Source organism: Hylobates moloch, unplaced genomic scaffold (genome assembly GCF_009828535.3).
Source record: "Hylobates moloch isolate HMO894 unplaced genomic scaffold, HMol_V3 SCAFFOLD_10, whole genome shotgun sequence".
NCBI classification, from domain to species: Eukaryota; Metazoa; Chordata; class Mammalia; order Primates; family Hylobatidae; genus Hylobates; species Hylobates moloch.
Genome location: NW_026652285.1, coordinates 1,294,270 through 1,308,375, shown reverse-complemented (window position 1 = coordinate 1,308,375; position 14,106 = coordinate 1,294,270). Strand labels below are relative to the sequence as shown.

The following is a 14,106-nucleotide window of genomic DNA, read 5'->3' as shown; positions in this document are numbered from 1 at the left end:
AGTGGATCATCTGGGGTCAGGAGTTCAAGACCAGCTTGGTCAACACGGTGAAACCCTGTCTCTACTAAAAAATACAAAAATTAGCTGGGTGTGGTGGTGCAAGCCTGTTAATCCCAGCTACTCGGGCGGATGGGGCAGGAGAATCGCTTGAATCTGGGAGGTGGAGGTTGTGGTGAGCCGAGATTGCGCCACTGCACTCCAGCCTGGGCGACAGAACAAGACTTCGTCTCAAACTACTACTACTACTACTACTAATAATGATAATAATAATTAATCATCATCATCATCATCATCATCTCTGGTGGTGAGTGCAGAGCAGCCTGGTGGGATGAAGAGGCGCAGCTGGTGCGCTGCGTGGCCACAGCCGGAGTGTGAGGCCAAGCTTGGCATGCAGGTGCTCACCCGGTCAGGCAGTGAGCAGGGGGCGGCCTGGGCCACGAGGCTTGCCCCCAGCTGGCCGACCGCCGTGCCCTCTGAGAGTTGGACCCCTGGCAGGCCAGGAGCCCAATTCGCCCCCTTGCCCACTAAGGGGCGGTGATGGCAGCAGAGGCGGCCATGGGTACTTCAGAAGAAGAGAGCTTCAATCTGTCCTTCTCCGCCTCTGATGCAGAATTTGATGCTGTGGTTGCATAATTAGAGGACATTGTCATGGATGAAAAGTTCCACTTATTACAGGGAAATTTTATAGACAAGTACTACCTGGAGTTTTGAGGACACGGAAGAGAATAAACTAACCTACGTGCCTATTTTTAATAAATATATTTTTTTGGCAGAAAAAATATGTTGAAGAATAACCTCTGTAGCAGATTCCTGGATTCAACGTAGCAGTTTTCACAACTATGTTACAGCATCATAAAGATGAAGTGGCTGGTGGCATATTCGACCTGCTGCTCACCTTTACCAATGTTTTGGCTTTTAAATAAATGTTTTTGGACTACAGAGCAGAAAAAGAAGGCTGGGAACTGGACTTAAGCAGTGGTCCAGTGGTGACTTTGTTGTGCAAATCATCTATACCAGCTTTCCAGAACAATCTGCAACACTAGGTCCTACCTCCAGCCAATAAATGGGATCATTCTGGATGTCACCGACCCAATAAGCCAACATAGTCTGCTCATGATGACGACAGAAGAATATGTCTTGGAAGGACTGATTCTGTTCTGCAATTCTTCATTCATACTAAGTATCAATAGGTCAAAACCAAAATGACCTAACCCTCCTGGACCTATTTCTCCTGAAACGCCTTATTGTATTCATTAACCTTAAGAATCCTCCCCACTTAGTAATCCTGGTACTCCTCCCCTCTTCAAGTAGGCACCTCTCTCAGGTGTTTCTGAGTTCAACTCCTCTGGAGCAGGCCATGTCAATCATTCCACCTGGGAGGCCCCTTCCCCCACTATACATGTTGGTGTGTAACAGTGTGGAACAATCCACCATCAACACCCTCTGTCCCAGCAGGCTTTACATGAATCTTTTTGTGCACTCACACCTCCTATTTACATGAGTCAGGGTTTCAGCCCTTCAGCTTCATTGTGGTTTCTGATATTTATCTAGAGTGTTATTCAAGCCAGCTGCCCATCTTGAGATTTCAGAATCTCCTATGACCACAGCTTGTATTGGCCATAGGAATCAATGGAAAGAGATGTCCGTTACATAAAAGCTACATGCAAAAAACAACTCCTCATTTTAATATTTGTAGTCCTTGTGTCACTGTCTTCTGCTAATCCCATTGTTTCTAGAAGTCTCTTTTAAGTTTTAATTTTTTTAAAAAATTTATAGATGAATACTCAGGCTAACCTAGTAGGTATGATCTTGGAACTTCCATGATTACCCACTTAAAGATCGAAGTATTATATGCTGTGTGATTTTTAGTCAGTGCTGTGAAGGCAAAAATACTTTCTACCTTGGCATTCATTCTTATTTTACTGGGTACCTATGAATGTATGCTGTTTGCTAGAAATAGACTAAAAGATATCTTGTCCTTTTTTTTTTTTTTTTGAGACGGAGTCTCGCTCTGTCGCCCAGGCTGGAGTGCAGTGGCGCAATCTCGGCTCACTGCAAGCTCCGCCTCCCGGGTTCACGCCATTCTCCTGCCTCAGCCTCTCCGAGTAGCTGGGACTACAGGCGCCCGCCACCACGCCCGGCTAATTTTTTGTATTTTTAGTAGAGACGGGGTTTCACCGTGGTCTCGATCTCCTGACCTCGTGATCCGCCCGCCTCGGCCTCCCAAAGTGCTGGGATTACAAGCGTGAGCCACCGCGCCCGGCCTCTATCTTGTTCTTATAACATGTTGGTGTATTTGCATGTTTGCTGAAAATCCTTTCTGTATAAACCAGTTTGCTAGGTCTCTGGGTTAGGTAGGGATTCTGCAGTTTTCTCCTGCCCTAAGTCTCTGCTACTGGGATGGTGTTCCACTGGTCCAGGTGAGCATGAGTAGGAGGTAATAAACAGCTTTACTGGGCATTTGTCTGCTTCGGTTTACTGCAATATGTGATAAACTACTTATCAGGAAACATGTAGATAATCTCTAGAAAGAAGAAAAAACATAGTAGTTCATTTCCCAACGGGTATCTTTGAAATTTTTAGTAGTAAAAATAAGAATCTGTACTGAAAATAAATAAATCATCTGTAATGGAGGTAGGAGGTGATATGAACAAGATGGAAGTAAAATACCACAAAAAAGAACCCCATTTAAGTGGGGAGGTGTATGATTAAATTTCAAATATTTCCTAGTTTTTGTATTGTTCAGAAAGTGTATATAAATGTGATTAACTTTTGACTTTTAGTAAGCAAATAAGTAAAACTTTAAGTTACTTCTAGATGAATAATTTCTTTTTTTTTTAAGACGGGGTCTCGCTTTGTTACCCAGGCTAGAGTGCAGTGGTGTGAACACAGCTCACTGCAGCCTTGACCTCCCAGGCTCAGCCCCCCAAGTAGCTTGGACTACAGGGGTGCACACCACCATTCCTGGATAATTTTTGTATTTTCTGTAGAGACAAGGTTTTGCTGTGTTGCCCAGGCTGGTCTTGAGTTCCTGGGCTCAAGCAATGTGCCCACCTTGGCATCCCAAAGTGCTGGGATTATAGGTGTTAGCTGCTATGGCCGTCCCAGAATGTTTATATTTTTAACCAGTGGAGAAAATAAAAGAATAAAGGGAACTTGATCAGCAAAATGGAAGTTAGAAAGGGAGAGACAAGGAAAAAAATAGAAAAATAATTAAAAAATCAGAATACTGTAAATAGAAAGTACAAAATAACATGACAGACATGTCAAAATGTACAAATCATTACAATGAATGTATGAACTGAATTTATTAACTGGAACAGATATTATTATTACAAAATGTAGATGTAAGTTGTTTACAAGGGAACAACTTAAACTTCAGGATTCAAAGAAGTTGACAGTAAAAGAATGGGAAAAGCTATAGCTGGAAATTACTAACGGATATAAGGCTGGGGTAGCTATATTAATATTAAAAAATAAACTTTAGGTCAGGAAACATTATTAGAAATAATAATGAAAGGAGGAAAATTCTCTAGGAAGATGTAGCAGTTATAAACTCGTTTGCAATTAATAACCTCAAAATATGTAAAGCCAAAATCAACAGAATTTCAGGGGAAAAGTAATAAATAACGAACATAGCACAAGATTTTAACAAATGACTCTCAGTAATTGATGTATTAAGAGAAACAAAAAATCTAAGGAAGATTAGCAAAATTTAAAAATTTAATATAATGGAAATAAAGTGATTATATTCAACAATTAGGGGATTTATATTCTTTTAAATAATTCGTGTAGCATTTACAAAAGTATGCTAGGCCAGACAGCATAACTTATCAGCTTTTCATTTCTAGAGATTGGAATTTTATGTAAGTAGAATCATGCAGCATATACTCTTCTATTTTGGCCTAGCTTCTCTCAGTATAATTATTCTGAGGTTCATGCATGTTGATGTATGTATCAGTAGTTCATTCACTCGTATTGCTGAGTAGAATGCTTTATTTATTCATTCAACAGTTAATAGACATTTGGGTTTTTCTAGTTTTTGCCTATTATAAATCAAACTACTATGAACATTCATGTACAAATGTTTACATGGACTTATGCTTTCATTTTCATTGGAGTGATAGGGCATTACCAAACTTTTTAATAAACGTTTTACATTCCCATCAATGGTGTATGATATTCCTTGGTGCCCTATATTCTCACCAAAAGTTGGTAGGCTTTTTAATTGTGGCAGTTCTAGTCGTGCTATCTCATTATGGTTTGACATCGCACTTCCCTGGTGACTAATGATGTCGAGCAACTTGTCAAATGCTTATTTATCATTTCTAGGTCCTTTTTTGGAAAGTGTTCAAATCTTTACTCATTTTTTTTTGGTGTTGTCTTATCCTTTTTGAGTGGCAAGAGTTCATTATATAGTCTGGATACAAGTTCATTATTTAATGTCTTAGTCCATTTTCACTGTTAAAACAAAATGTGAGACTGGGTAATTTATTAAGAACAGAAATGTATGTCTTCACAGTACTGGAGGCTGAGAAGTATAAGATCAAGGCATTGGCAGGTTCGGTGTCTGGTGGCCTGTTTCTCATAGATGGCTCTGTGTAGGTATTCTCACATGGTGGAAGGTGAAGGGCAAAAAGGGGTGAATGCTATGTCCTCACATGGCAGAAGAGCAAAAAGGGGATTAAGTTTCAAATTTGAGCTGGGCGATGTGGCACGTGCCTGTAGTCTTAGCTACTTAGAAGGCTGAGGCAGTTCAAGGCTGTAGTGTGTGATGACGCTGCACGTGTCAATAGCCACTGCACTCCTGCCTGGGCAGCATAGCAAGATCCAATCTCTAAGAATGGTTTGAACATGAATTTTGGAGGGAAACAATTCAAACCATAGCATTGGATAAATGTTTTGCAAATATTTTTTCTCAGTTGGTGGGTTATGTTTTTATTTTTATAGCAATGCCTTTTGAAGAGAAGAAGTTTTGAATTTTAGTGAAGTCAATTTAAAAATTTTTTTTCTTTTGTGCTTTTTGTGTTCTTTAAGATATATTTTCCAAATTCAAAAAGAGATTGTCCTTTGAAGAGAAGGTGAAGCAAGATGGGCAAAGAGAAGCCTTCACTGAATGCCCTCCTTGCAGGAATGCCAAACCGCACAACTATCCACGCAAAAACGAACCTTCATAGGAACCAAAAGTCAAGTGAGTGATCAGAGTACCTGGTTTTAACTTCATACCACTGAAAGAGGAACTGAAGAGGGTAAGAAAGATTGTCTTGAATTCCTGATTCAAGGGGAATCAAAAGGCCACGCTTCCCCACTTCCCCTGCAGCAACTGTGTAGCGTAGAAAGAGAATCTCTGCACTTGGAAATGGGAGAGTGCAGTGATTGTGGGACTTTGCATTGGAACTCAGTGCTACCCTGTCACAGTGGAAAGCAGCACAAGGGAGAACTCAGCCAGTGCCCATAGAGGGAGCATTTAGACCAGCCCTAGCCACTGGAAAATTGCCTGTTCCAGCAATCAGAAACTGAGTTCCAGTGAGCCCCACTATAACAGGCTAAGGTGCTCTGGTGTCCTAAACAAAACTGAAAGGCAGTCTAGGCCACAAGGATTATAATTCCTGGCCTAGTCCTGGTGCTGTGCTGGGCTTGAAGCCAGTGGACTTGAGGGGCATGCAACGTAGTGAGACACCAGCTTCGAGTGGCCATGGAACTCCTTGTGTCACACCTTCCCCCACCCCAGATTGCACAGCTCACAGCTCTGAGAGAGACTCCTTTCATCCATATGGGGAGAGGAGAGGGAAGATTAAAGCAGACTTTGTTTTGCAACTCAGATACCAGCTCAGCCGCAGCAGGATTATATAACAGGCAGAATCATGAGGCTTCCATTCCAGACCCTAGCTCCTAGATGACATTTCTAGATACACCCTGGGCCAGAAAGGAACCTGCTGCCTTGAAGGGAAGGAACCACTCTGGGCAGGATTTATCACTTCCTGACTAAAGAGCCCTAGGGTCGTGAATAATCAGCAGTGGTAGCCAAGCAGTACCTGCTGTGGTCCTTGGGTGAAGACATAGAGTTGTGCTGGCTTCAGGTACGACCCAGTATATTCTCAGCTGTCATGGCTGTGGAGAGAGACTCCTTCCGCATGATAAAAGGAGAGGCAAGATTAAAGGTGACTTTGTTTTGCAGCTTAGGTATCACCTTAGCCACAGTGGATTAGATCACAGACTTTTTGGGTTTCTGATTCGAGGCCTTGGCTCTTGGGCGGCATTACTGGGCCTTCCCTGGGCCACGGGGTGCCACTGCCATGAAGGGAGAGTCCAGGCCTGGCAGCATTCACCAAAAGCTGAGTAAAGAGCCTTTGGTTCAAACAGAAATTTTAGAGTTGGAAAATGCAATTGACATACTGTGGAATGCATCAGAGTCTCTTAATAGCAGACCTGATCAGGCAGAAGAAAGAATTAGTAAGCTTGAAGACAGGTTATTTGATAATACATAGTCAGAGGAGACAAAAGAGAAAAGAATAAAGAAGAGTGCAGTACATCTCCAAGATCTAGAAGGGCAAAATCAACATACAAAAATCAGTAGCATTTCTCTATGCCAACAGCAAATAAACAGTAAAAGAAATATGTTAAAATGTCCCTACTACCCAAAACAATCTACAGATTCAGTGCAACCTCTATTAAAATACCAATGACATTCTTCACAAAAATAGAAAAGAGAATCCTAAAATTTACATAGAAACATAAAAGACCTGTAATAGCCAAAGCTATTCTGACCAAAAGAACAAACCTGGATGAATCACATTATCTGACTTCAAATTATACTGCAAAGCTATAGTAACCAAAACAGCATGATACTGGAAAGAAAACAGATGCATGTATCAATAGAACAGAATAGAGAAAAAAGAAACAAATCTATACATCTACAGTGAACTCATTTTCAACAAAGGAGCCAAGAACATATGTTGGGAGAAAAGACAGTCTCTTTATTAAATGGTGCTGAGAAAATTGGATATTGCTATGCAGAAGAATGAAACTAGATCCCTATTTCTCACCATATCCAAATTTCAAATCAAAATGGATTAAATACTTAAATCTAAGACCTAAAACTTTAAAACTACTAAAAGAAAACATTGAGGAAACTCTCTGGAATGTTGAACTGGGCAAAGATTTCTTGAGTAATACCTCATAAGCAGAGCCAACCAAAGCAAAAATGGACAAATGGGGTCACATCAAGAAAAGCAGCTTCTGCACAGCAAAGGAAATAATCAATAAAATGAAGAGACAACCCACAGAATGGGAGAAACTATTTCCAAACTATCCATCTGACAAGGGATTAGAGCCAGAATATATGAGGTGCTCAAACAATTCTTTAAGAAAAAATCTAATAGTCTGATTAAAAGTGGGCAAAAGATTTGAATAGACATTTCTCAAAAGTAGATATACAAATAGAAAACAGGCATATGAAAAGGTGCTCAACATCACTGATCATCAGAGAAATACAAATCAAAACCACAATGAGATATCACCTCACCCTAGTTAAAATGTCTTTCATCTAAAAGACAGATATTAATGAATGCTGGTGAGGATGTGGCGAAAAGGAAATCCTCATACGCTGCTGGTTAGTATAACCACTACAGAGAGCAGTTTGGAGGTTCCTCAAAGATGAAAAATAGAGTTATCATACAACCCAGCAATCCCACTGCTAGGTGTATATTTAAAAAAAATGAGAATTGAACAATGAGAACACACGGACACAGGAAGGGGAACATCACACACTGGGGACTGTTGTGGGGTGGGGGGTGGGGGGAGGGATAGCATTAGGAGATATACCTAATGCTAAATGAAGAGTTAATGAGTGCAGCACACCAACATGGCATATGTATACATACGTAACAAACCTGCACATTGTGCACATGTACCTTAAAACTTAAAGTATAATAATAATAAAAATTAAAAAAAATGAAACCAGAATATCCAAGAGATATCGGCACTCCTATGTTTATTGCAGCACTATTCAGAATAGCCAAGATTTGGGTGCAACCTAAGTGTCCATCGACAGGAGAATGGATTAAAAAATATGGTACATATACACAATGGAGTACTAGTCAAACATAAAAAAGAATGAAACCCTGTCATTTGCAACAACATGGATAAAACTGAAGGTCATTATGTTAAGTGAAATCAGCCAGACACAGGAAGACAAACTTTGCATGTTCTTGCTTATTTTTGGGAGCTAAAAATTAAAACAATTAAACTAATGGAGATAGAGAATGAATGATAGTTACCAGAGGGTGGGAAGTAGAGCAGGTAGGGGGTGGAAGTGGAGATGGCTAATGGCTTCAAAAATATAGATAGATAGAATGAGTATGATCTAATAATTGATAGCACAACAGGGTGACTACAGTCAATAATAATTTATTGTGCATTTTAAAATAACTGAGAGTACAATTAGATTGTTTGTAACTTAAATAAAGGAGAAGTGTTTGAGGTGATGGGCAACCCACTTACCCTGACGTGATTATTATGCATTGCATGCCTATATCAAAATATTTCATGTACTCCATAAATATATTCACCTATTATATACCCACACAAATTAAAAAATAAAAATTAAAAAAATGTACTTTGGGAGGCTGAAGCGGTAAGACTGCTTAAGCGTAGGAGTTTGAGTCCAGCCTGGGCAACACGACATAACCCCATCTCTACAAAAAATTAAAAAATTAGCCAGGCACGGTAGTGCATGCCTTTAGTCTTTGCGACTTGGGAGGTTGAGGTGGGAAGATCCCGTGAACCTGAGTTCAAGGCTGCAATGAGCTATAGTCATGCCACCATACTCCAGGCTGGGCAACAGAGCAAGGCCCTGTATCTAAAAAAAATTGTATTATTTTCTTTTTAAATATTTTGTAGAATTCACCAGCGAAAACACCTGAGCCCTAAATTTGTTTTGTGGAAATATTCTTAAAATACAAATTCAATATCTCTAGTAGGTATTAGAGCTGTACAGATTATCCAATTATTCTAGAGTGAATTTTAGTTATTATGTATTTCAAGGAATCTTTCCATTTTATTGGATATCTCAAATTTGTAGGTATTTATAATATTCCCTTATATTATATTTTATTATTTGTGGGATCTGTAGTTATATCTCCTCTCTCTTTTAGGTTATGTCTTTTCTTTTTATACTGATTGATATGGCTAGAGATTTATCACTTTCATTTGTCTATTCAAAGGACCAACTCTTAGTGTTTTTATTGATTTTTACTATTGCTTTTATGTTTTCCATTTCATTGATGTGTACTCTGATGTTGTTCCTTTCTTCCACTCCTTTTGGTTATAATTTGGTCTTTTTTTTTTTAAAGTCATGTTGGTAACAGGCCCCCAAATCTGGCCATAAACTGGCCCCCAAACTCACCATAAACAAAATCTCTGCAGAACTGTGACATGTTCTTCATGGCCATGAGGCCCATGCTGGAAGGTTGTCGGTTTACTGGAATGAGGGCAAGGAACACCTTGCCCACCCAGGGCAGAAAACCGTTTAAAGGCGTTCCTGAACTACAAACAATAGCATGAGAGATCCGTGCCTTAAGGACATGTTCCTGCTGCAGATAACTAGCCAGAGCCCATCCCTATATTTCAGCCCATCCCTTTGTTTCCTGTAAGGAATATTTTAGTTAATCTATAATCTATAGAAATAATGTTTATCACTAGCTTGCTGTCAATAAATATGTGGGTAAATCTCTATTTGAGGCTCTCAACTCTGAAGGCTGTGAGAACCCTCATTTCCCACTCCACACTCTATATTTCTGTGTATGTGTCTTTAATTCCTCTAGCACTGCTGGGCTAGGGTCTCCACAACTGACCTGGTCTCTGATTGGAGACCTTCTTCTGTTCTAATGTAAGTTTTAAGTGCCATGAATTTCCCTCTAGATGCTGTGTTTGCTGCATCTGGCTAATTTTGATATTTTATTTTTAATTAGTTCAAAATACTTTGCAATTTATATTTTGATTTTTACTTTCTACTTATTCTGGAATGCAACTGAGTTATATAGAAACTATCTTATCCTTTCTAAGCTTGCTTTGAAACTTTTTAATATGGAGCAGAGCAGTCTTTAGTCTATGCCTAATCTTTCTCCACTACTATGCCCTTCTGAATGCTCAGTGTTGCCAATGTGTTACAAAGTTCTTCCATTCTGCCTGGGGAGAACACAAACTATTCCTGGTGCCAAGTGAACTCTGGAGACTGTTCCCTCTAGTCCTTTTGAATGGTTCTTTCCCTGAACTTGCATACTTTCCCTATATGCATGTGCTGGTAAGTTCTCAGCTGAAGCTTCAAGGGGAACTCTCTTCAAATCTCTAGAGCCCCTTCTTTGTGCAGTTTTCCTCTCCTCCCTGGCAGTTTGCTCTGGGAACTCTTGCCACTGGGGATTCCAAGATTTATCTCCTTAAATCAGCGGTCTGGAAACTTTGCAGATACTAAGCTAGAACAAGTGTGGGGCTCACATTTGCTTCAGTTTTCTCAAGGATCATGATCCTGTGTTACTCCTATTTCATGTATTTTGCCCAGTTTTAAAATTACTGCAGGCAAGAATCAGTCCAGCCACTGCTACTTCATCTTGCCATGCAGTTTTTTTTTTAAAGTAAATATGACCTTAGATTTTGTTGATAGAATTTGTGTATGCAGAGCAACTGAGGTAAATAGTTTCTTGGTACTTGGAACTGGTTAGACAGCACTTGAAATTTTATGTTAAATATACTTTTTAAAAATGCATGGGTAACTTTGACTGTAGCCAGAAGTGTGTGACTAGAATTAAAATGTGTTTAGTGTGGGGAATGATAATTGTTTTCAAGAATTTCTTTCCCATATAACAGTCAGAGTGATTCTTTTAAATTAGAAATCAAATCATATCACTAATTTCCTGAAGTGAAGACACTTCTGTGAGTTTCCATTATACTAGAATGAAATCTAAATTCCACACCAAAACCTATAAGGCCTTATATGATCTGGCCAGAGCCAGCTTCTGATCTCCTCTTTTTTTTTATTTTTATTTTTTAGATGGAGTCTCGCTCTGTCTCCCATGCTGGAGTGCAGTGGCACGATCTTGGCTCACTGCAACCTCTGCATCCTGGATTCAGGCCATTCTCCTGCCTCAGCCTCCCAAGTAGCTGGGACTACAGGCGCTTGCCACCACGCCTAGCTAATTTTTTGTATTTTTAGTAGAGATGGGGTTTCACCAAGTTAGCCAAGATGGTCTCGATCTCCTGACCTCATGATCTGCCCCCCTCCCAAAGTGCTGAGATTACAAGCGTGAGCCACAGCGCCTGGCCAGGATCTCCTCTTCTAACAGGCTGTCTCACTTTCTTCAAATCTTGCTCACACAGACCTTCTTGTTGTTCTTCAAACAGGTTAGGCTCACTGCTACCTCAGAGTTGTTACCCTTGCTGTTCTCTCCACATGGATAACTTTTCTCCCTATCTGTCCAAGGTCAGCTTTTTTTCTTCATCTTTCATATTGTTATTCAAATGTTACCTCTTCAGCGAAGCCATATTATTTAACTTTCTTATTTAAATAATCACTTCTCATCCTACATTTTATTCTTCAGAGCACTCACTCATCAATATTTTTCTCTAATTATATTCTGTTCTATTTGTTTATGTATCACTATCTTTTACCCCAGTATTTGGACTTCATGAGGGAAACGGCTTTGTCTTGTTTACCATAACAAATCCAGTCTCCAGAACAGTATCTGGCATTGTGTTGACATGCAATAAATGCCCATTTAATGATGAAGAAGTGTATTTTAGTAGACTTTCTTGTGTGCTCCAGATGTTCTTCTTTTAATTGTACCAAAAACAGTAGCATGAATGATCATTATTGAGTAAGCACAAGCCACTTTATATATATTCTCTCATTGAATACAACAAAATAAAATCAATTTAGAGATACTGGATAAGGTTTAGGAGGGTTCATTATTTTGTCTAGTTAATAGAGAAGGAGAGATGTAAATTCAGGTCTGATTTTTTTTTTTTTTTTTTTTACCAAATGCTATTATTTTTCTGTTGTATCCCAGTGCAAATTCTCAGCTTGATCGTTAGAACCTGAAGTAATTTGTTAATTTCATTTAAAGGAATCAATCACATTGGTCTTATGGCCTACTATGTAGGACAAAAACAATTGGTGTTTTTACTTCGTGTCGATTGTCTTGGTGCAGGTGAAATAACTGCTCTCCAAATGGATAAAATATGTGCATGCCATTCTTCACTGTTTTGTGTTCATCCTTTCTCTCTCTTTTTCTTTCTTTATACTCTCAAGATGATTAAAAATGCTGTCTTGAGTTCCAAGACACTGCTTAGAGAGATGGAGGTCTTGCTAGCAGGGGGTATTTGTAGTAGAGGTTAAAGAACTATATTTTTTTCCTAGAGGAATCTCTAGTGAGGCAGAAAAGAGAGGATGGTTCTTCAAACTCTTTCAGCTAAAACATTTGTAAAAATTGACAGAATTTATTACCAAGGGCAGCAGTAACCTAGTGAGTTTAAGTCAGGGTCATGGTTCATGAGGACAGAGCAAGTAACATGGGCTACTTTAGCACACCTTCTCAAGCTCAGTTGCAAGAATTCTGTGAACTGTCTTTATAGGCAGGGTGGCATCTCCTAATAGGCTGAGCGAACTTACAAAGAGCATTTGAGCAGAAAGAATAACAAGGAAGAAAGATACATATCTTACATAAATATATCAAGCCATGTAGTGGAAATTTGTTGCATGTTCAACAACTCAGCATTTATTTCCCAGCCACCAGCTGCTTTTTTGTAATAGCATTCCAATTAACTTTTGAGTAACAACTTTTCTCTGATTCTGTGCCATCTTGTTGGCACTGTAAATTAAGTTAGTCTTTATTCTCCTATCCAAGGAGTGGGCACATGATCTAAGTTTGGCTAATTTAGAATCTCTCCTATGACATTGGTGGTGCTATAAAAACATGGAAAAATATTTAGAGCTTCTTCATTCTAGTGTGGGCACTTTGATCAGATGGCTTAGTATGGCCCTGCTACCCAGAACTCCTTCTTAGGGCCAGGTTTTCCAGCTGTTCTGCTGACTACGTGAGCTACCCAAGATCTTTCCAACAAATAATCATTTTCTTTTTAAGTGGATTGGTGTTTATTTTTGTTGCTTATAGTCAAAGAAGCTGGCTGCAGTCTATTTCTGAATATGTGTCTTTGGATGCCAAAAGCATTTTCCTAATTGTGACACAGAAGTCAACAGAGCAGGGAAACAAGTCACTATGGCATAACAGGGAATTTCCTTATATGATAGTTTGTACAACCTTCAGTGCTGCTTTGTCCTCTCCCTAAGCTTATGACTCTGGGTTCTTTAAATTGTACGCAATCCTAGATCACAAAGCTTTGGGGTCTCTATGAAAAAAAAGTGAACATTGTTAAGCTGCCTCTACCTCCTAGCATTTTTATTTCATGTGTTCTTTTACATTGATGATTTTCTGATTTGGTAGCAAAAGGAAGTGGTAGCAACTGTGGAGCAGATGAAAATTATTATTTTCATGCTCTCAAACTGGCCTTTTGTCATATGACCTAGTTCAGCATGTTTCCTGCTTGGCAATCAGCTTGCCTAAGACAAACCACTGAAAGTAATGGATCTTCTTTATTTAGAGCACGATTCAGGCTATTTCTTTTTCAACAAGAACACAGGGCACATGAATCTTACCTCAAATTTTGGGAATTTTATATACTTCCAGGAGTACTTTTTTTTTCTCTATAGAAGTCATGTAAGGATATTTATATTCCCAGCACACTGAAAGAAATCTAAAAGCTCAATACACTGAATTGTTTCTCCTCAAATCTGGACTATGTGTGCTATTTTTTTTCCGAAGAATTGAGCACAAAAAGCGAAATCTTCCTATACTTTATATGATTAAATCTAGGATACCTGTTGCTAGAAATTAGATTTATATTTCAAACTAGTAAGACTCAAGAAGGCAATGATATCTAAGAAACACAAACCAGAAACAAAGGAACACAGCTTATAACTGTAACTCTGAAGGACTTTGAGGTAGTGTATAAGGTTTAGACAAAAAGTCTGGTAAGCGTGAAAAGAAATATGGA

At 39.2% G+C, this 14,106-nt stretch overlaps 1 pseudogene; it reads left to right on the top strand.

Moving 5' to 3' along the window:
- Window positions 1-555: 555 nt before the first annotated feature.
- Window positions 556-1,057, top strand: LOC116474373 (ADP-ribosylation factor-like protein 2-binding protein; annotated as a pseudogene).
- The last annotated feature ends 13,049 nt before the right edge of the window (window positions 1,058-14,106 follow it).